This window comes from Xyrauchen texanus, chromosome 11, assembly GCF_025860055.1.
Source record: "Xyrauchen texanus isolate HMW12.3.18 chromosome 11, RBS_HiC_50CHRs, whole genome shotgun sequence".
In the NCBI taxonomy this organism is placed as follows: domain Eukaryota; kingdom Metazoa; phylum Chordata; class Actinopteri; order Cypriniformes; family Catostomidae; genus Xyrauchen; species Xyrauchen texanus.
This window is the reverse complement of record NC_068286.1, coordinates 26,963,824-26,986,223: the sequence shown is the minus strand read 5'-3', so window position 1 is coordinate 26,986,223 and position 22,400 is coordinate 26,963,824.

The following is a 22,400-nucleotide window of genomic DNA, read 5'->3' as shown; positions in this document are numbered from 1 at the left end:
GGCCCTTACATGCATCGAGGGATGGGGGTCTTACCCAATTTCCTATTCTTTCAGGAGGAAAAGACCCTGCGGAGACCACACCTACCCTGCGGGGAGGTAAAGTGGTGAATACATCACATGTGTTTTTAGGCGACACGTGGAAGTGGCGCGGTGGTAGATCCAGCCTCAGCGAGGGGGAGTTGCTACAACACTGCGACCGCAGGGCAGCCAAAACGTACCTAAGGAAAAGCGGGTCCGCTTGTAAGGGGACTGTATCGTGGAAAATACACACAGGGGGAGTCCGAGTAGGAGTCCTCACCCTGTGGAGCACCTATTCCAGTACAGGTTAGACTGAGTACCTGCAGTGGATTGGGTCGGCAAGTTCCTCCGCTGAACTGCGGACCCATGAGGTCTAGGGAGGAATCGACCAGTGATTAAAGTTGTGGAATCTCCTGGGGAAAAAAGACACACAATTTGACCTCAACCAAGGGAAAGGGCGCTATATGCAAGCGATTCACCCGGCCAGCCTATCAGCGTGTTACCGAGTTCTACTGGCTCAGACCTGAGAAAACACGGGATGAAACTGACTCAACCCTGAGACTGTAATATCTCGTAAATGTGTTTGGTGTTGCCCAATCCGCTGCTCTACAAATGTCTGCTAGGAAGATAACCCTGGCCAGTGCCCATGAGGACGCAACACTCCTTGTTGAGTGAGACACACGGCCTGGGTGTGATAGGCCAATGAAATGGCATCTACTACCCAGTGGAAAAGCCTCTGTACCGGACACAGCAATGAAGGGGCTGGTTCTGCCTCCTCCCGGGGCAGCGCTTGCAGGTTCACTACCTGGTCTCTGAAGGGCGTGGTAGGAACCTTGTGCACATAGCCCGGTCGCGGTCTTAGGATCACATGAGTGTCTGCCGGACCAAACTCCAGGCAAGTGTCACTGACAGAGAACACTTGCAGTTCCCGACCCTCTTGATGGAAGCGAGCGCGATCAGCAGGGCAGTCTTAAGAGATAGGGCCCTGAGTCCAACTGATTCTAGCGGCTCGAAGGGAGGTCTCTGGAGGCCCGCGAGGACTACCGAGAGATCCCAGGAAGGGAACAGGCTTGGCCAGGAGGGATTTAACCTCCGGGTGCCTCTTAGGAACCTGATGATTAAGTTGTGCTTACCAAGGGACTTGCCGTCTACTGTGTTGTGGTGAGCTGCGATAGCAGCGACATACACCTTTAGGGTGGAAGGGGACAGCCTCCCCTCCAGCCTCTCTTGCAGGAATAAGAGCACTGACATAACTGCGCACCTCTGTGGGTCTTCAGCCCGGGAAGAACACCAATCTACGAGCAAGCGCCACTTCAGTGCGTAGAGCTGCCTGGTAGAAGGGGCTCTGGCTTTGTTGATCGTGTCTACGACGGTAGGTGGTAGACCAGCTAGATCTTCCGTGTCCCGTCCAGGGACCAGACGTGAAGTTTCCAGAGGTCTGGATGCGGATGCCAGAGCGTGCCCTGCCCCTGAGAAAGAAGGTCCTTCCTCAGGGGAATTTGCCAGGGAGGGGCTGTCGCGAGGAGTGCAAGGTTCTTGCAGGAAATCAGGCACAGAACGTGCAGTATGGCTGGAGGCATTGTCATGCTGGAGGAATGAGCATTCAGGAAGGGTACCACATGAGCGAGGAGGATGTCTTCCCTGTAAAGCACAGCGTTGAGATTACCCGCAATGACAACAAGCTCAGTCCGATGATGCTGTGACACACCACCCCAGACCATGACGGACCCTCCACCTCCAAATCGATCCCGCTACAGAGTACAGGCCTCGGTTTAACGCTCATTCCTTCAATGATAAACGCGAGTCTGACCATCACTCCTGGTGAGACAAAACCATGACTCGTCAGTTAAAAGCACTTTGCCAATCCAGTCTGGTCCAGCGAAGGTGGGTTTGTGCCCATAGGCAATGTTGTTGCAAGTGATGTCTGGTAAGGACCTGCCTTCAAGCCCTCGTTCCAGCCACTCTCAGCCTATTGCGGAGAGTTTGAGCCCTGATGGGGGGATTGTGCACTCCTGGGGTAACACGGGCAGTTGTTGTTGCCATCATGTACCTGTCACGTAGGTGTTATATTTGGATGTACCAATCCTGTGCAGGTGTTGTTACAAGTGGTCTGCCACTGCGAGGACAATCAGCTGTCCTTCCTGTCTCCCTGCGGCGCTGTCCTGGCGTCTCACAGTACGGGTATTGCAATGTATTGCCCTGGCAACAGCTGCATATATATATATATATATATATATATATATATATATATATATATATATATATATATATAAACATTGAACATTGAAGAGGTGCATTGTCAATGTGCATTGCCATATAATTAGGGGTTGCTCAGGTGGTAGAGGGGGTTGGCCACTAATCACAGGGTGTGCGGTTGGCAGGGTTGGCTGTTCGATTCCTGGAACACATGACTCCAAATGCCAAAGTGTCCTTGGGCAAGACACCGAACCCCAATTTGCTCCCAATAGAAGGCTAGCGCCTTGCATGGCAGCATTGCCATCATTGGTATGTGAGTGTGTGCGTGAATGAGTCACAGTGTAAAGTGCTTTAAAAACCGCTATGGTTAAAAAAGCACTATATAAGTGCAGACCATTTACCATACAAGTCATTGTTTTGTGTGACTGCCTTGTGTATTTTTGAATATCTTAATTGATAAGACAAAAAAGGAGCCACTTCATTGACCCATATAGTTACATAATGGACATTTTTGTTAGTGTCATTGATTTATGCTGATTTAAATATCATTGCATCGTAGTTCTTTGCTATAAGATGAAAATCGTAGTTTTGTTGGTGTTTCTTCCAAAAACAAACTTGACTGTGATCAGCACTGTGTTTTGTCATGCGTTTAACCTTTACCGATAGCCCAGAGTCTTCTGAATTGAGATCAGTTGGTTTAATTTAAATTATGCGTTGTGTATAGCAAAGCCAAAATACAATGTTCACACATGTGTAAGTGGGGTCGCACGAGGTTAACTCAGCCTAAGGTGTTTTACTGATCGTGTTGGTTAATTTAAGCTGCTTTATGCCATTTTAGGTGGTCTCCCATCTTGACCAGCTAACTAGTTCACAAACAAAAACCTCTAAATCAGTAAACCTGGCCAGTCTGACCAATTATAACCAGTGTGTTGTCCAGTTAAGACCAATAGAAAACTTCTTAGTCTTGGTCTAAGGGGTCTTAAGTCCGCCTGGCACTATTTTGATATTTTGGCTTCTGGAATGGTCAATTTTCATAGCAGAGTGAAGAGAGTCATATTTCTGGATCCTATAGATTCTCATCTACAATGTGGATGCATTGTAAATACACTTCTTGAGACATTTGTACATGTTCTGATGTGATATATCACCAAAAAATACAAAAACGGAAATTCAATTTTGTTGTTTTTATTATATAAAAAATATTAAACATAAATGAATGAGGAATTTTACAACAAATATTTATTCCTCAAAGGCTTTAGAACAACTTCAAAAGAAATTGGGTGAAAAAAATATAAAGAAACAAAACAACTATTTACATTTCTGTGACTATAGTCACCATACCTTTTTTTTTTTTTTGGTTGAAAAACATAAGAAAATATAAAAGGCACATAAATGTTCATTTGAATGGAATATTCTGTATAAATGGAGTAATATCCAAAAACACCACTAGATGGAACTGTTTACTGCATTTGAATGATTGATGTGCTTTTCATCAGTCATTAGGTGCCACAGGCTCTGGCTGTAGGAATTTCACACCCCTCCCCCTTTTACTCCAATGACATCTGACAACATCATTCTTTGTTTTTGGTCTGTGATTGGTTCACACACACACACACAGGTCTGTGATTGGTTCACACACACACACAGCTCTGTGATTGGTTTACACACACCAACAGCATTTTATATCATTAGATAAAATAAAGTACAATGTCTTTGTTTTGCGGTAAAATCTATAATAATAATGCTATAGATTTGCACTAAAATACTGAAGGCTTATCAGTCAACACAGTCTATGCAGTCGAATGGCAGCTTTTTCATAAAAAAAAAGGAGGTTAATACCTTGATCCATTCTGAAGTTATTAATAGATATGTCAGGGGTGCGCACTTTGACGCTCTAGTGCGTCAGTCGACTTATGATGATAATTTTCCTGCAGGATGGTAAAGAATACAGTAGGAACATTAAACATTTTTATACTTTGCATTGCAATGAACAGCCGTTAAGCTGTGCTTTGCTGGTAGAACTATGACTTTCATAGCATGGCACCATGGATTCATATTTTTGCATTTAATCCAGTATAGAGCCTCAACAAACTTGCCTTCATTTAATAGGCACCTGTGTTAACTAATTGACTCGGCTAATAAAGAAGTAACACCACACAGGTCACTTGTAAATATTATGCTGAGCACACCTGAGAAAAAAAAACTGTGATGTCCACATGCACTTTCAAAAGAACAGCTGTAACTAAAGCATGTAATGTGACACTCATACTCTCTATTTAAAACCCATCTTTCGCTCGGCTCCTCTGCAGACATTCCACTAATATTTCATAAAACACTCATGGAACAAAAAGTCTCGCTTGGTAACATGTAGCCAGTGAACAAAGAGCTTCTTTTTTTAAGTGGTGTCAGATGATACGTTCACAACGCTCTCCATACATGCACAAGCCATTTGCCGACACTCGCCGACAGTTGCAAAATAGATCAGAGAATGTATTTTATTTTCCAAGGATTGACAGGCAGCATCTATTCCACGCTGAAAACGTATGTAACCTCCGTTCCCCGATGAAGGGATCGAGACGTTGTGTCAGAGAAGCGACACTAGGGGTCTCTCTTGAGCACCAATATTCACCTCTGGACTATGAAAAAAGGCCAATGAGAGTTAGCAACCGGTATTTGCATGTCCCACCCCCGGACATACGGGTATTTAAGCGGCGCAAATACGGGAGTTCATTCAGGATTTTTCTGAGGAGCCGGAAATGGTCCGGCCACAACAGTGGCTCGGCTCAGCGACGTGGCAGGGGAGACACAACGTCTCATTCCCTCCATCGGGGAATGGAGGTTACATACGTAACCTAGACGTTCCCCTTTTGTCGCTCTCTCCACGTTGTGTCAGAGAAGCGACACTAGGGGTCCACTTATAAAAGTGCCATGCGCTGAGCCGTGTACGTGAACTGCTGATACAGGAGCGAGCGGGTATTCTTACGTGCAGGACGACCAACTGTATCAGGCTGCACATACCCTTCCCCAATGCCCCATTTAAGCCATCAGGATTCCTTATCGTTACCCTGGAGGGGGGAACAAGGTGCTGGCTGCCAACCTGGGAACGGGCCAAGCCTGGCCGGGCCTCTTTTCTCTCTATGTTTCTCGCATAGAGCAACTAAGGCCGGGGCCCTTACAGGCATTGAGGGAAGGGGGTCTTAGCCCTTATTCAGGGCGGAGAAGACCCTGCAGAGGCCACGCCTACCCGAGAGGGGAGGCAAGTGTAAGTGGCAAAACCATCAGAGGCCTGCTTAGGGCCTATGTGGAAAAGTCGGTGCGGTGGTGGATCCAACCTCATACAGCACGGCAACCGAGGCAGCCGTGACTGCCTAAGGGAAACACGGGAGTCAGCTCGCCAGAGGGGACAGAACCGTGGTGTTACACACAGGGGGAGTCCAAAGGAGGCCTTACCTGTGGAGCACCTATACCAGTACAGGGTAGCTTGAGGTACCCGCAGTGGCTTGGGTCAGCGAGTTCCTCCGCTCAACTGCGACCCACGAGGGCTAGGGAGGAATCAACCAGTGTCCCAAACCTGAGATCTCCTGGGAATGAAGGTGCACTGTTTCCCCTGGTTAGGGGGAAGGGCGCTAGGTGCAAGCGATTCACCCGGTCAGATCGTGGGCGTGCTACTGAGTTCTACGGGCTCGGTACCTGAGAAAACACGGGACGATACTGACTCAACTCGGAGATTGTAGAATCTCACAAAAGTGTTAGGTGTTGCCCAGCCCACTGCTCTACAAATGTCTGCTAGGGCAGTGCCCCTAGCCAGTGCCCATGAGGACGCAACACTCCTGGTGGAGTGAGCTCGGAGACAGCGTTCCCTTTCTGCTGTCCCTCAAAGCAGACGAAGAGCTGCTCAGAGCGTCTGGTGCTCTGTGTGCGGTCCAGATAAATACGTAAAGCACGTACTGGACACAGCAGTGAAAGGGCTGGGTCTGCCTCCTCCCAGGGCAGCGCTTGCAGGTTCACCACCTGATCCCTGAAGGGCGTGGTAGGAACCTTGGGCACATAGCCCGGTCGCAGTCTCAGGATCACGAAAGTATCTACCGGACCGAACTCCAGGCAAGCGTCACTAACAGAGAACGCATGCAGGTCCCCGACCCTCTTGATGGAGGCGAGCGCGATCAGCAGGGCAGTCTTGAGAGAGAGGGCCCTGAGTCCAGCTGAGTCAAGCGGCTCGAAGGGGGGTCTCTGGAGTCCCGTAAGGACGACCAAGAGATCCCAGGAGGGGAACAGGTTAGGCCGGGAGGGAGTTATCCTCCGTGCACCGTTTAGGAACCTGACGATTAAGTCGTGCTTACCAAGAGACTTGCCATCTACCGTGTTGTGGTGGGCCGCGATAGCGGCGACATACACCTTGAGGGTGGAGGGGGACAGCCTCCTCTCCGGCCTCTCCTGAAGAAACACGAGCACTGACCTAACTGCACACTTCTGCGGGTCTTCGGCTCGGGAAGAACACCAGTCCGCGAACAGACACCACTTTAGAGCATAGAGATGCCTGGTAGAGGGGGCTCTGGCTTGATTGAATCTATGACGGTCGGTGGTAGGCCGGCTAGATCTTCCGCATCCCGTCCAAGGGCCAGACTTGGAGGTTCCAGAGGTCTGGGTGCTGGTGCCAGAGCGTGCCCCATCCCTGAGAAAGAAGGTCCTTCCTCAGGGGAATTCGCCAGGGAGGGGCTGTCGTGAGGAGCGTGAGGTCCGAAAACCAAGTCCGGGTGGGCCAGTAAGGGGCTACCAGAATGACTTGCTCCTCGTCCTCCCTGACCTTGCATAGCACCTGTGCAAGAAGGCTCACAGGGGGAAATGCGTACTTGCACAGCCCCACGGGCCAGCTGTGTGCCAACGCGTCTGCCCCGAGGGGAGCCTCTGTCCGGGCATACCAGAGCGGGCAGTGGGAGGTTTCTTGGGAGGCAAACAGGTCTACCTGAGCCTTGCCGAACCGGTCCCAAATCAGCTGGACCGACTGGGGGTGGAGCCTCCACTCTCCGCCAGGCAAGCTTTGTCTTGACAGCGCGTCCGCTATCACATTGAGGTTGCCGGGAATGTGAGTGGCGTGCAGTGACTCCAGTCGCTGCTGACTCCAAAGGAGGAGACGACGGGCGAGCTGTGACATGTGGAGGGAGCGTACTCCGCCTTGGCGGTTTATGTAGGCTATGACCGTGGTGCTGTCTGTCCTGACTAGGACATGTTTGTTCCGAATTAATGGAAGAAACTTCTGCAGGGCCAGAAAAACAGCCAGCAGCTCTAGGCAGTTGATGTGCCAGCGCAGCGGGCCTCGGTTCCACCGGCCTGCGGCTGCGCGCCCATTGCACACGGCGCCCCAACCCAGTTTGGAGGCGTCGGTTGTGACCAGAACGCATCGGGACACCTGCTGCAAGGGTACTCCTGCCCTTAGAAAGCAGAGGTCTGTCCAGGGTTTGAAGGTTTGGCGGCAAGCAGAGGTAACTTTTACGTTGTGCGTGCCGCGGCGCCATGCTCGTCTCGGGACTCGAGTCCGGAGCCAGTGCTGAAGTGGTCTCATATGCATCAACCCCAGCGGCGCGGCCGGCGCGGAGGATGCCATATGCCCCAGGAGCTGTTGGAAACGTTTTAGCAGGGACCACGGTGCCTGGCTTGAAGGAAGCGAGGCATTTCAGCACTGACTGAGCACGCTCGTTGGAGAGGCGTGCTGTCATTGGGACTGAGTCTAACTCCAGACCGAGAAAAGAGATGCTCTGGACCGGGGAGAGCTTGCTCTTTTCCCAGTTGACCTGAAGCCCCAAACGGCTGAGGTGGCTGAGCACCTGGTCTCTGTGTGTGCATAGTAACTCTTGGGAGTGGGCCAGTATGAGCCAGTCGTCGAGGTAATGGAGTATGCGTATTCCAGCTTCTCGGAGCGGGGCAAGAGCTGCCTCTGCGACTTTCGTGAAGACGCGAGGGGACAGAGACAGGCCGAAGGGGAGGACTTTGTAATGATACGCCTGGCCGTCGGACGCGAACCTTAGGAAGGGTCGATGTCGAGGGCGAATTGAGACGTGGAAGTACGCGTCCTTCAGGTCTACCGCTGCGAACCAATCTAGATGCCGGACGCCAGATAGAATTTGTTTCTGGGTGACCATTTTGAACGGGAGTTTGGACAAGGTCAGCCAGCGTGACGGGTCGGGCAGTGAAAGCCACGCCTCTAAACTCCGTGCTAGGGGCACCAAGGGGACGAGTTTTTTGGACGTACCCGGCGGGGCTTCGCAGTGGTGCGGAACAGGTAACGTGGTGTCGGGAGGCAACGTGGTGTCCCGAGGCTCTGGTGCTGAGAATAAACTCAAAGCACTTACCTTGCTCCGTGCATCCGGCAGGGGGCGGGTTCGTGACTGAGGAGGAGGTCTGATGTTGGCGTCCTCTGGACTCGTCTGAACCGGCCGGCCGGGGAACAGTCGTGGGGCTGAAGGTGGGGACACCGCGTCCATGGAGCCGGGACTGATGAGGCCTGAAAGCAGAGTGCCGTGAGAACGGCATTTGCGGGCCAGGTGACCCCAGAGACAACAAGGAAAATAGCTCTATAGAGGCTAAAGAATTTAACAAAAAGATTCTCCTCCCGGCCTTCCACCGGGGAACGGAGTGGTCTTACCAGCTCCGGAGCTAACGTCTCGGTCTCTGGGTCTGTCATCTCAGGAGCGCCTGGGAGCCTTCTGGGTCCTCAAGGGGGTCCGTGAGACGATGGGCGTCCAACTTCTGCGGGGAGCTCAACGCTGGGGCTGAGAGCTGGGCCCACTCACTTGTTAGTTGAGGCGGAGCACCACTTTCTTTCTTTCTTGAAAGCCGCAGGAGGACGCCCTCGGCGAGTAGACAGGGCATGGCCCCTGGCGGCAGGTTTGCGGCAGGTCAGGATGCTCTTTTTTTGCTTGAAAATAGCCTTCGTCTGTTTCTTCACCACTGAGGACTGCTGGGTGAAGTCGTCAAGTGGTGTCGCCGAATGGACGGAGCTGGGAGACGGGGGCGTTTGAGAAAGCGTGCTTTGTCAGCCTCCCGTACTGCCTGTCCATCGTTGCGTTTCTGGCCATCGCCTGTTTGAGTGCAGTTCCTGCAGCACGTCAAGAACAGGACCACCCAAGTGCAGATTTGAAGTGCCCTGGCCCGGTGGACTTGCAGGAGGGGGCCATGGCGTGCAGGGGGGAGCGGTCTGGGACCGTTCTACCACCGAGGGTAGCGAGAGCGGAGGAGCAAGGAAGCTGGGCTTGCTCAGCTCGTCATGCACATCCGGGAAGGAATCCGGGGGGGGGGGGGGCGCGGCTGTGAGCGGTGCACATGCCTGCGGAACCAATTAAGCCCGGGGAAGCATAGCGGACCTTCTTGCGTCAGGCTCAGACTGGGCGGAGACCCGAAGGTGGCGGCCCAGGCGGGTTATCCGCATTCGGCGCCGCTGTTACGCTCTCCGATGCAGCGGTGATGTCATCATCCAATGCCGGGGAGCTCGAGGGACCGGATGGTAGGCTGTTAAGCGGACCGCACTAATCCCGAGCTCGGGGGAAGCAGGCAAGCGTGCCGGGGAGGCGGGAGGTTTTCGAGGGGATTTACCTGGCGAAAGCGTCCCGTTATTCTCCCCAGATCGTTCTCCATCGCCCGCGGCGCCTGCCTCAATCCCGTAGGAAGGAGGCAAGGCGCGGGGGGCGGCTGAAATGGCTCTCTCTCACTACAAGAGAAAGCAGAGATTGCAACGCTGCCGCGGTTATGTTCTCACACTGAAAACATAACCCATTGGAGAGAATGCTCATCCCAAGCTCGGACGGAAACAAGCAAGCGTGACGGGGAGGCGTGGGGTTTCGAGGGGGTTCACCCGGCGAAACGGAGCCCGTCACTGTCCCCAGATCATTTTCATTGCCCGCGGCGCCTGCCTCAATCCCGAAGGAAGGATGCGAGTCGTGGGGCGGCTGAAACGGCTTTTTCTCACTACAAGAAAAAGCCTACAACCGCAATGCTGTCATGGCTATGTTCTCTTACTAAAAACATAGACCATTCATAAAAACGCTGCCTGCATGTGATCGCAACCCAGGAATGCAAGGCAGTTTTTATAGCCGTCAGAGGTGGGGAGAATTAATGCATCCAGAAACTACACAGAGGCGGAAAATCGTCTTTAAAAAGACGTGTCCTGAGAAGGACGTTCAACGCTGCTGTGTTTTGCTCTTTTAGAGTGAAATTCACTCTTTTAGAATAACTCTTTCGAGTTGTCTGCGCTGTCGAAGCGCCCAGGGGCAAGAATGCACAGCCGTGCACGAATGAGAAAGCCGCTGTTGTGCGTCGTCAGATCCAACAGCATGCAGAGCGTCAGAGGATTAAACAGGAACTTGGTGTGTAACTCACAGCAGACTGCATGCACGACCATCTGCTCCGAAGAAATTTTCTGAATGAACTCCCGTATTTGCGCCACTTAAATACCCGTATGTCCGGGGGCGGGACATGCAAATACCGGTTGCCAACTCTCATTGGCCTTTTTTCATAGTCCGGAGGTGAATATCAGCGCTCAAGAGAGACCCCTAGTGTCGCTTCTCTGACACAACGTGGAGAGAGCGACAGAAGGGGAACTCATTCTTTTCAATTCGTCTTTAGAATGTCGGATCCTTCAGTGCCAGAGAAGGATATTTTAAATAAAGTGTTGTTATCTATAGCCAATGAATGATGGGATTGTGTGCATATACAGTATATGAGCAAGATAGACTTTAGTCAAACTTTAGAAATTTACACTGCAACTGCACACAACGGCTCATTACGCATTGTACAGCTCAACAAACAACCCACAAAATTATACAGTATAATGAGAAAGGAAACTGTAGCTGACATAAGAAGCATCCAAATCAGAACACTTGTAAATACCTATGTAAGTATGTATAAGAGAATCTCACTTAGACATCAACAAAAGAGTGAAAAAATACTTTATTTTGAGTAAGGACTTAAAAACAGTTCAAGGAACGAAACCGAAAAGGAGAGAAAATTTAAGCAAAACATAACCGAACACAGTAACAAAGTGATTTTCATTTGTTCCAGAGTGAAAACATCTAGGTTACGTATGTAAACTCCGTTCCCTGATGGAGGGAATGAGACGATGTGTCGAAGCGACACTAGGGGTCTCTCTTGAGTGCCGAATATGCCTCTGATCTATGAAAAAGGCCAATGAGAAGTTGGCAGACAGTATTTGCATACCCCGGCCCCGGATATACGGCGTATAAAGGCGAGGAAATACGTCAAGTTCATTCCGGATTTTTCTGAGGAGACGGAAATGGTCCAGCCACAACAGTGGCTCGGTTCAGCGATGTGGCCGGGAGGACACAATGTCTCGTTCCCTCCATCAGGGAACGGAGGTTAAATATGTAACCTAGATGTTTTCACTCTGGAACAAATGAAAATCACTTTGTTACTGTGTTCGGTTATGTTTTGCTTAAATTTTCTCTCCTTTTCGGAGATGTGTCGAAGAAGCGACATTAGGGGTCCAATTTAAATCACGGCATGCGCTGAGCCTGGTACGTGTTCTGCTGACACAGGAGCGGGCAAGTATTTTATGTGCAAAGGCGACCAGCTGTGTCAGACGGCACGTACCCTTTCCCAATGCCCCAAAAGAGTCGTCGGAATACTTCTGGTTGGCGATGCTTGCCAACCTGGGAACGGGCCGAGCCTGGCTGGGCCTCTTTTCTCTCTATGTTTCTCAGCATAGAGCAAGAATCGGCTGTGGCCCTTACACGTATCGAGTGAAGGGGGTCTTATCCAGTTTCCTATTCTTTCAGGGGGAAAAGACCCTGCGGAGACCACACCTGCCCGGAAGGGGAGGTAAGAGTGGGGAATACATCAGATGGGTTTTTAGGCGGCATGTGGAAATGCCGCAGTGGTAGATACAGTCTCGTTAGGAGGGGGAGTTGCTACAACACAGCGACCGGAGGGCAGCTGGGACTGCCTAAGGGAGACGCGGGTCCACTCATAAGGCGACCGTACCGTGGATAATACACACAGGGGGAGTCCACGTAGGAGTTCTGCCCTGTGGAGCACCTATTCCAGTATAGGGTAGATTAAGTACCCGCAGTGGATTGAGTCGGCGAGTTCCTCTGCTGAACTCCAGTTCTCAGCCAAAACCAACTTGATCGCTTCTGAAGACATTGATTTAAACACTGGCGTTTTATGGATTCCTTTTATGCTGCTTTTATGTGCTTTTTGAGTTTCAAAATTCTGGTCACCATTTACTTGCATTGTATGGACCAACAGATAACAAATATTCTTAAAAAAATATTTTTTCTGCAGAAAAAAAGTCATATCTTGGATGGCATGAGGGTGATTAGATGATGAGAGAAAAATGAAAAAACAAAAAACTAATTCCTAATATGTCCCTTTGTGTAAATGGAAAAGGAAAAAATCACACAGGTTTGTAAGAGCGTGTGTAAATTATTTCTGAATTAATCCTTTAAGGTCTTAAGAGGGTAATCTTGAATTACATTATAGAAGAGAAATTCACAGGGAAAAAAACTAAACAAAGAAATAAAATGCTACCAAAGTGTACATGTCACTTTAATTGCGAGCAAAGTGCTTAAACTGTCTCTTGGCCAACAGGGTTACCTAACAACATCATACAACTCTCACCTGTGAACTACCATCTAAAATAATACCAGATACTTAACGGCTCAGACCCTTGTCAAACCCTTTTCCTGAACATGTGAGTAATGTGATTTGTACGATTGAAGATGTGGGAATAATAATTTGAGCCCATTTTGGTGTGATTGCAGAATTGAGAAAGAAATCAAGCAAATCACTGTGGCAGATGTTTCTCCATCATCTCTGCTCGTCTGTAACACGTCAAGAGCCCTGCGGGGCCCCTGAGGAAATACAACAAATCTTAATGCACCCATGTTTCTCTGCGTAAATTCAACAAGACGGGGATGTTAATTAAAGGAAATAACAGCTAAGATTGAAAGCAAGAATGATGCAGAAAGATGCAGAACAACAAAATGTGCCATATCCATTAAGAAGCATCACTGCCACCCATAAGCTCATCGCTGACTTCTAAACAAACACGAAGATGATGATTCAACGACACTTTCCGTGAAAAGGGTACATTTTGGAGTAAAATAAATTTTCTTAGTGTTAGAGGCACTAATCCTTGTATGTTTTTGTAGATATGTTAAATAAACTAGTTTTTAAACACATCATATATCTGTACTTACTCCTTTAAAATGGTGATTTTAGCCAGTTCACTCTAGTGGTCTTGACTGAATCCAGCTATTAAAATCCAACTATTGAAATCTTCCAACAGAGTCATCATTTTGATATGATATATTGTTTAATATAAAAAAAATTTTTTTTATTAATAACTATTTTATAATAAAATAACATAAGTCTTAGCAGTGCATCTCACATTTTGTACAATCCTGTTGCAGGATGATTTCCTTTTTTCCACAAAAAAACAACAAATTAAATTAAATTATTATATTAAAAATGATATATATATATACACTGTATATACACAATTTTCTGTTGTCCAATGTCTGTTTCTTTGCCCACTCTAACATTGTCTTTTTGTATTTCTGTTTCAAAAGTGTCTTTTTCTTTGCAATTCTTCCCATAAGGCCTGCACCCCTGAGTCTTCGCTTTACTGTTATACATGAAACTGGGGTTGAGCGGATAGAATTCAATGAAGTCAGCTGATGACATGTGAGGTATCTATTTCTAAAACTTCAATGTACTTATCCTCTTGTTTATTTGTACATCTGGCCTTGCACATATCTTTCTGTCCTTGTTAGAGCCAGTTGTCCTTTGAATACTGTAGTGTACACCTTTGCATGAAATCTTCAGTTTTTTGGAAATTGAATGACGAGTTTCTAGAGAAAAATATAAATTTTTTGCCATTTTTGAACAAATATTGACCTTAAAACATGCCAGTCTATTGCATCTCTTTCAACTCAAAAACAAACACAAAGACAATGTTAAGCTTCTTTTAACCCTCTTGGGTCTGTTTTGGGCCCTGGAGAAGTTTTGACATGCCTTGACATTTGTGCTTTTTTTCAGTTGCTTAAAAACACATTAATGGCTAAAGTCTGATAACACTGTATTCAACACAAAAATAACATTTATTAAGTCATTGAAATAAGGCCATATAACACATACTAATCATTTGTCCACAAGCCTTTTGAGAACTGGATCTTGTATCCTAGAGTTTTTGCTACAAAATGATGTGAAAATCATCCTGAAACTTAATGATCAAAATCAAGTTTTAAGTTAAAAGAAGTAATCTGACTATACATATTCTTTACATAAAGATTTAATTTTAGACCTACACTACCATTTAAAAGAAGACTCAGCTGCTCACCAAGACTGCATTTATTTAATCAAAATACAGTAAAAACAGTGATATTTCGAACAATTTTTACAATTTAAAAGAACAGTTTTCTATTTGAATATATTGTAAAATGCAATTTGTGATCAAAGCTGAAATTTCAGCATCATTACTGCAGTCTTCAGTGTCACATGATCCTTCAGAAATCATTATAATATGCTAATGTTCTAATATAGGCATATTTAAAGTGCATTTTACTCATTTAACCTGAACACATATTTGCAAGCACAAGCTTTGTTTATGATAATGAGGCAGCGTAAACTCTATTTAAAATATAATCTAAACATTCATGTTATTTTAATATCATATTACATATCATATTTATATCATACAGCATACAATTTAAATACTTGCTTTAGCTGAAACAGCATTTAAATGTAACTAAAACTTGCTTATTAGGACATATTTCAAATTTAAATACTCTGAATCCTGGCTGGCAAGTCTGGAAACAGTCCCACTAGTAAAATATGTACATGTTTCTATAAAATAGCATGTCAACTAATGAAAACTAAATTGACTTACTCTTCCGAAATTGTATCCTCGGCTGGATGTATCTCTCTTCAAAATATAAAAGTTCATCGGAGTCCCGCTCTTCTTCTGAGGAAAATGTTAACTCTTCGTCACTATCCAGGAGTTTTCTCACTCGTGTATCGTGCTGTCTTCCAAACGTGCAGATACGTGAATGAACTATATGTTTTCAAGGCACAGTCCAGCAGGACGCACCAGCCCCAGAGGGTTAACTAACCAAATAGCTTTCATCTGTGTTTGATATAATGGCAAGTGATTTTCTAGAACCATATTAGCAATTTAGCACGATTACTCAAGGATAAGGTGTTGGAGTGATAGCTGCTGAAAATGGGGCCTGTCTAGATTTGATCAAAAATTACTTTTTTCAAATAGTGATGGTGCTGTTTTTTTTTTTTTTTTTAAATCAGTAATGTCCTGACTACTGGCCACTTTGGTGAATTAAAGTACAAATTTCCTTCTGAAACAGCAAAATCTCTACTTTTGGCCGTGGATGGATGGATAGATGGATGAATACACCAGTTTGGGAACCTGTTTATTTTCTAATATTGGAAAGTGCCAAATACATAATTACAGTGACTGTGTACCACATTTTTTTGCTACAAAGGGGAAAAACCTGGACAAAAGCAGAGCAGACCACAAATCCCTGCAGTGGTCCATTAAACTGCAAGTCCCGTGGTCCATTAAATGAGAACCTGCAAACCATAAACGTCTATTGATTGGTGCCAGGGGCAAAGTGTGGCATTACCCAACAGGCATTAGTGTCCAGGAAAGCAAGGAGATTTTCTGGGCTTTCTGTGTATTTGAAAAGGTCAATATCCATTGAATAATTCTGACTTTTATCTTTGCTCCAACAACTAAAGGCAACAAGCCCTAGGCTTTTGCATCCAACGAGTTACCTGCTGTAAGAAGGCAATACGTTTCAATTACAAAAAGAAAAGTCACATTTTTAATAGGTGCATTGTTTGATTATTTACCCTAAAATTCGCATTAACATGACTGACCTGATTTGAGCTAAATAAGCCAAATGATTTAGTATATAATAATAATAGCATAATATTTTATTGTAGATTTGAAAAATATTACTAAACGGTAAACTTGATAAAGAGTTGGAGTCAGACTTTTCCCCCTTTCATGTAGATACTGTATACTATATAAACCGTGTAAAGTGTGTCACGTTGGAAATGTATAAAATAGTAGATATTTCATCAAGTGCCGATTACACAAACACATTTTTCTGTCTGTCAGAGCTCTTTTTCCATTGTCTTGCAAACATGCGCAAGACACATGGTACTCAACAGATGGTCTTTTGTGGCACGTGTGATGTCGTCATCGCATAAAATAAACAAATCTGCATGTATTTTGAGGTGTACGTTTTATTGCGCATTTGCGTTAATTCTCAGTATAAAATTGCAGAACCTGTATAGAGCAAAAGAAGCAGCATATGGATGAAAAGTTAAACTACAAAATTTCTTACAACAAACTATTGGTTTGCTATAGAAGACATTAATTGATTGACTGGAGACAAGTGGATTAATTTTATGCTGCCTAAATATGCCTTTTGGACCATCAAATAGCCAGCAGCCGGATAGCACCTGTTTACTTGCATTATAAGGACCTACAGAGATTTACAATTTTTACAAAAATCTTAATTTGTGTACTGCTGGATATATATGTGAGCAAATTCAGAGTAATTTGTGCATAAAACGAACCTTCATGAAAATGTCCTCCAGATTCAGAATTCCCAACATTCGTAAATAGGAGGCTTGTGCACGTTCATTCACAATTTTCATAATACCCGGCCATGAAAATGGCATACAAGGAAGGCACCGGTCGTGCTATATATGTCACAACTCGCCCGCCATCTCCTCCTTTGGAGTCAGCCGTGACTCATGTCTCTGCGCGCCACTCACATCTCTGGCAACCGCAACATGACGGTGGACATGCTGTCACGACAGGTTTCGCCCAGCGGGGAATGGAGACTCCACCCCAGGTGGTCCAGCTGATTTGGGACCAATTCGGCAAGGCACAGATAGATCTCTTAGCCTCCCAAGACAACTCCCACTGCTCGCTCTGGTACTCCCTGACCGGAGCTCCTCTCAGGACAGACGCGCTGGCACACAACTGGCCCCGGGGGCTGCGCAAGTACGCATTTCCCCCAGTGAGCCTTCTTGCACCGGTGCTGTGCAAGATCAGGGAGGACGGGAACAGGTCATCCTGGTGGCCCCTTATTGGCCCATCCGGGCCTGGTTCCCGGATCTTACACTCCTCGCGACAGCACCTCCCTGTAAAATTCCCCTGAGGAAGGACCTTCTTTCTCAGGGATGGGTCACCCTCTGGCGCCCACGCCCAGACCTCTGGAACCTCCATGTCTGGCCCCTTGACGGGATGCAGAAGATCTAGTGGATCTTTCACCTGCAGTCATAGACCTGATCAACCAAGCCAGAGCTCCCTCCACCAGGCAACTTTATGCCCTAAAGTGCTGTACTTCCCGAGCCGGAGACCCACAGATGTGCGCAGTTCGGTCAGTGCTTTCATTCTTGCAGGAGAGGCTGGAGGGGAGGCTGTCCCCTTCCACCTTGAAGGTGTATGTAGCTTCTATCATAGCCCATCGTAGTTGGGATCTCTCAGTGGTCCTCTCGGGCCTCCAGAGACCCCCTTCGACCCGCTTGATTGAACTGAGCTCAAGGCCCTCTCCCTGAAGACGGACCTCCTGATCGCAATAGCCTCCATCAAGAGGGTTGGGGACCTGCAAGCGTTTTCTGTCAACGACACCTGCCTGGAGTTCGGTCCGGCACATTATCACGTTATACTGAAGCCGCGACTGGGCTAAGTGCCCAATGTTCCTTTGACTTCCTTCAGGGATCAGGTCGTGAACCTGCAAGGGCTGCCCAATGAGGATGCAGACCCAACCCTTTCGTTGCTGTGTCCGGTATGTGCTTTGTGTATCTATTTGGATCAGACGCAGAGCTTTAGATGTTCTGAGCAGCTCTTTGTCTGCTTCGGTGGACAGCAGAAAGGGAACGCCGTCTCCAAACAGAGGTTAGCTCACTGGGTTGTTGATGCTATTTCTTTAGCTTATCACACCCAGGCCATGCCCGCTCCCTTGCGGGTTTGAGCACACTCTACGAGAAGTGTGGCATCCTCACGGGCACTGGCCCATGGCACCTCCTTAGCAGACATCTACAGAGCATCGGGCTGGGCAACACCCAATACCTTTGCCAGATTTTACAATCTCAGGGTTGAGTCAGTCTCGTCCCGTGTTTTGTCTGGTCCGAGCCGGTAGAACTCGGTAACGTGGCACAACCGACCAGGTGTTCTGCTTGCACACAGCGCCCTTCACCAAGTTGATCCAGTGTGCCTTCTATCCCAGGTTAGCCACAAACGTCATTCCCTGGATGTTCTCCTCCCTAGCCTTCTGGCCTGCGAATTCAGTAGAGCAAATCACGTCCAGACCCACTACTAGTCACAGGTGCTCTGTACTGGGGTCGGGCTCCACGGGCTTAGTTCCCTTTCCTGCAAAACTCCCCGTGATGTATTCCCCGCGGTACGGTCCCCCTGTCGGCGGACCCGCGTTTCCCTTGTGCTGCCCCGCTGCCCTGGTCGCCATGCTTGTAGAGTCCCTCCTCATTAGGCGGGACCTACTACCGTGCCAGTTCCCACATAAGGCTTTACATCCCTCGTGGTGTATTTGCCACATTTTACCTCCCCCTAAACTGGGCAGGATGTGGCCTCCGCAGGGTCTTTTCCCCCTGAAAGAATATGACCGGGAAAGACCGCCTTCCCCGATGCATTTCATAGCGTTAAGATGTCTGTATGTGACATCTCTTTGGGGGCGTTGGGGAGGGCTACGTTCAGCCGACACAGGTGCCTCAAGCAGTAGCCTGCTTGCACCTGTCTCGACAGTTCACGTAACACGGTCAGTGTGTGGTGACTTTAGATAGGACCCCTTGTGTCAATTCATTCGACACAACGGCGAGTGAGTGACAGAAGGGGAACATCATGGTTACTGCAGTTACATGGTTACTACGAGATGTTGTGTCCCTCATGCCACAACACTAGACCTACCACTGTAAATGGCCGTGCCTTATTTTCAGCTCCTCAGTGCAAAATCCTGACTGGCACTCGCTGTCCCGCTTCCATTTATACCCGCATGCAAATTCTGTCTCGTTGACATTGGCCTTTTCTCAGGTTCAGAGGTACGTTTGGTGTCCCAGGAAGACCCCTTGTGTCACTTTCACATTCGACTCAACGTCTCGTTCCTTCCCTCGGGGAACGGAGGTTACAACAATGACAGTGACATTTCAGTGATGGCATATTGTAGATACCAACCAGTCTATCCCTCCATAAATCATATGATCTAAGGATTTACTTGTGAGTATAAAAAGACAGATATTATCAGTTTGCTCTGTTGTAATGTAGCCTTTTAGCTCATGAAAAAAAAAAAAGCATGTAGATTAATAACTCTCTCAAGAGCTTTGACTGGTAAAATTATATAAAGTCCATTATTTTAAAGCTGCTTTTTCACTACCAAGGCCAAAATCATTTCATCACAAACTTGTCAACTTAAAAGCTATAAATAAGAATATATCATGGCTACTAAAATATAAATAAAAACATAAAAGTGACTTGATTCATTTGATTTCAAAAAAGCATTGTCAATTATGTTCTTTGGTCGACCCGTCTATCAGAAATGCTTTATCACTCACCAAGTGTGGTCCCTCATTCGGTGTTTTCCGACTTGTCAATTATATATTTAAAGCCTGTTTACTTTGGGCCTGGGGGGACATGGCTTTATGTTAAGTTCCTTGATCCATTTTCCTGGAATATTTTCAAACAGAAGCCCATGCTGGGCGCCATGTCAGAAACCCAATTGACAAGCGAATAAGTCCCTCCACAGCCTCTGCGAGGGTAAAAGGTGACTTACAGATGCCAATCATCACAATATGCAACGGTACAAGAACCACAGAAAATGAACTATCCTCTTTCATTTACTGAGACTGAACTATGCTGTATATTGCCCCCATCAAATGTCTTAATCAGCAACTTATGGAGTTTTGTGTTCCTTTCCAGAGCCACCTTCAGCTTGCACAGGACTTCTAAATACAATTATCATTTAATTATTTAATTTATATACACATTTTACAATCATATTTAATCAAAATGCACAATAATTACTGAAAGACATTATAGATAATACAGTTTAATTTTTTTGTTTTTGATAATGCGTAAAATGTGTATTGTGAAAAGTGCTATACAAATAAAAATGACTTGACTTAATATATTGAACTAAATATTTAACTCACTATTTTTTAAGATGGAAATAATATTCTTTTAATTTGTATATTTACAATTTAAAATAATTGTACTACTTTACTATGAACAGATGCTGCCATTTTTTGGCATAATAAATTATTGTATGCTGACAATAATAAAAATATTCTAGATGTTTCCATATTTTATTTTGTTTTTATGTTTGCTAATCAAAACGGTTCAAAAAACATATTTTCTATTGAATATTGTTTTAAGGGTCAATGACAAATAAGCTTGCCCAAGATGATACGTTTTTAAAACACGTGTCAAGTTTGTAAAAAATTGTATTTTTGATTTTTTTTTTAAAGAATTTACAAAAATGTGAGTCTCGAATATCAAAAAGTTTTCTAAGGGCTACTTAATGTGACCAGAACAAAATTTGCCTTCTCATAAAAATTTCTAAATATCTGATGTTTTTAAAATCTTTACACATACAGTCATGAGGGTTTCTGTTTATTGTATGTATTTATTTAGATAATGTCACATGACAACAGAGTTTTTTAAATATTTTCGTATTATAAATAGGGGTGTGCAGTGAAGCCATTATGTGTATTTGTATCTGTAGTTGTACAGAACCGGGAGTGGGCGGTGCTTGAACTTAAAATATGCTTTTTATATGCCTTTTCAAAATAATAGCCTAATAATAATACTGCTACTAATAATAATTATTATACAATTATTATTACAAAAATGTAATATATATACACTGAGCAGCAACAGCAATAAAACCACCTGCCTAAAATTGTGCTAATTCTGCTATTCTTTTCATCACAATTATACTGAGCGTTATCTGCATAACCATAGACTGTCAGTTCAAACCAGTCTGACCATTTTCTCTAGAATTGTATTCTTTTTTTTTATAACCAGATGAAGCTGAATTTGTAGGCTACATTAACTGTGAAATATGTTGTGGCATTTCAAGAATTGGAACGTGTATATGATGTCATATATTAATTAATGTTACACTTGAAAAGCTCCAGACGTGAACAATTAACATTTATTCTTATTTTTTTTAAAATGCTGTATAATGTATAAAACAACAACATGGATACAAACATTTATACAAATTTATACATCCATTCTAAACTAGATTTGTCATTACTGACCATCTTTTTTTGTTGCCGACCCTCTTACTACTTTTCAGCATCCAAATAAGTCCAAATAAAAAAATTAATATATGTTTTTTTGTTTTTCCCAAAGTTGGGCTCTCTGTAACTCCAAATTATTAAAGATATCTTAACATCCTTTTAGATTCTGCATTAGATCAAACTTATATTTTGTTATCTTAATTTTAAGGGCCTATATGTTTAAAATCCAGAGATATTGGGCCCTCAATGTGGCTCTGTGTGTGTGTGTTGTTAAATTTTCGAACAGCAAATGTGGGTCATATGGTATGAAGCTAGACTGACGTATAACTTCTGAAGAAACTAGTAATGTACAGTACCTTCATTTATTTACATAAAAACAGTAGGCTAATGTCAAAATCTCAATTTTGTCAAAAAAATACAGAATTGTCAATGGAAATCTTTGATTTTAAATTGGTCCAAACTGGTCTAAGCTGTGCTCTGTATACAGACTCGAAAATAATCACAGTCCTCAAATCCCAGTAACAAAGAAAAGTCAGAAAAGATTGTGTCAAGACGATTCATTATAATTCCACAGCAAAAAGCAATACTGCACAAGGAGTTAAGACAACAACTCTTGAGTTTTGTTCCTCAATTATTTCTACTGTCAGATTGGTATTGATCACAGAGCTGCCAGTCTCTGCACATTTGCATTCTGTTTGATCCAATTTTAAGAGCCGAGTCTAAGAGCAAACCGGCTGAAACAAAAATCACTGCGGATTGCTCCACTCCACCTTATCTACTTGAGTTAAAGTACTTCAGCATCAGATAGTATCTTCCGACTCGGAAAGGAAAAGGAAAAACAGGGAGTATAAATAAGCAAGAGAGAGAGAAAAAATTAGAAC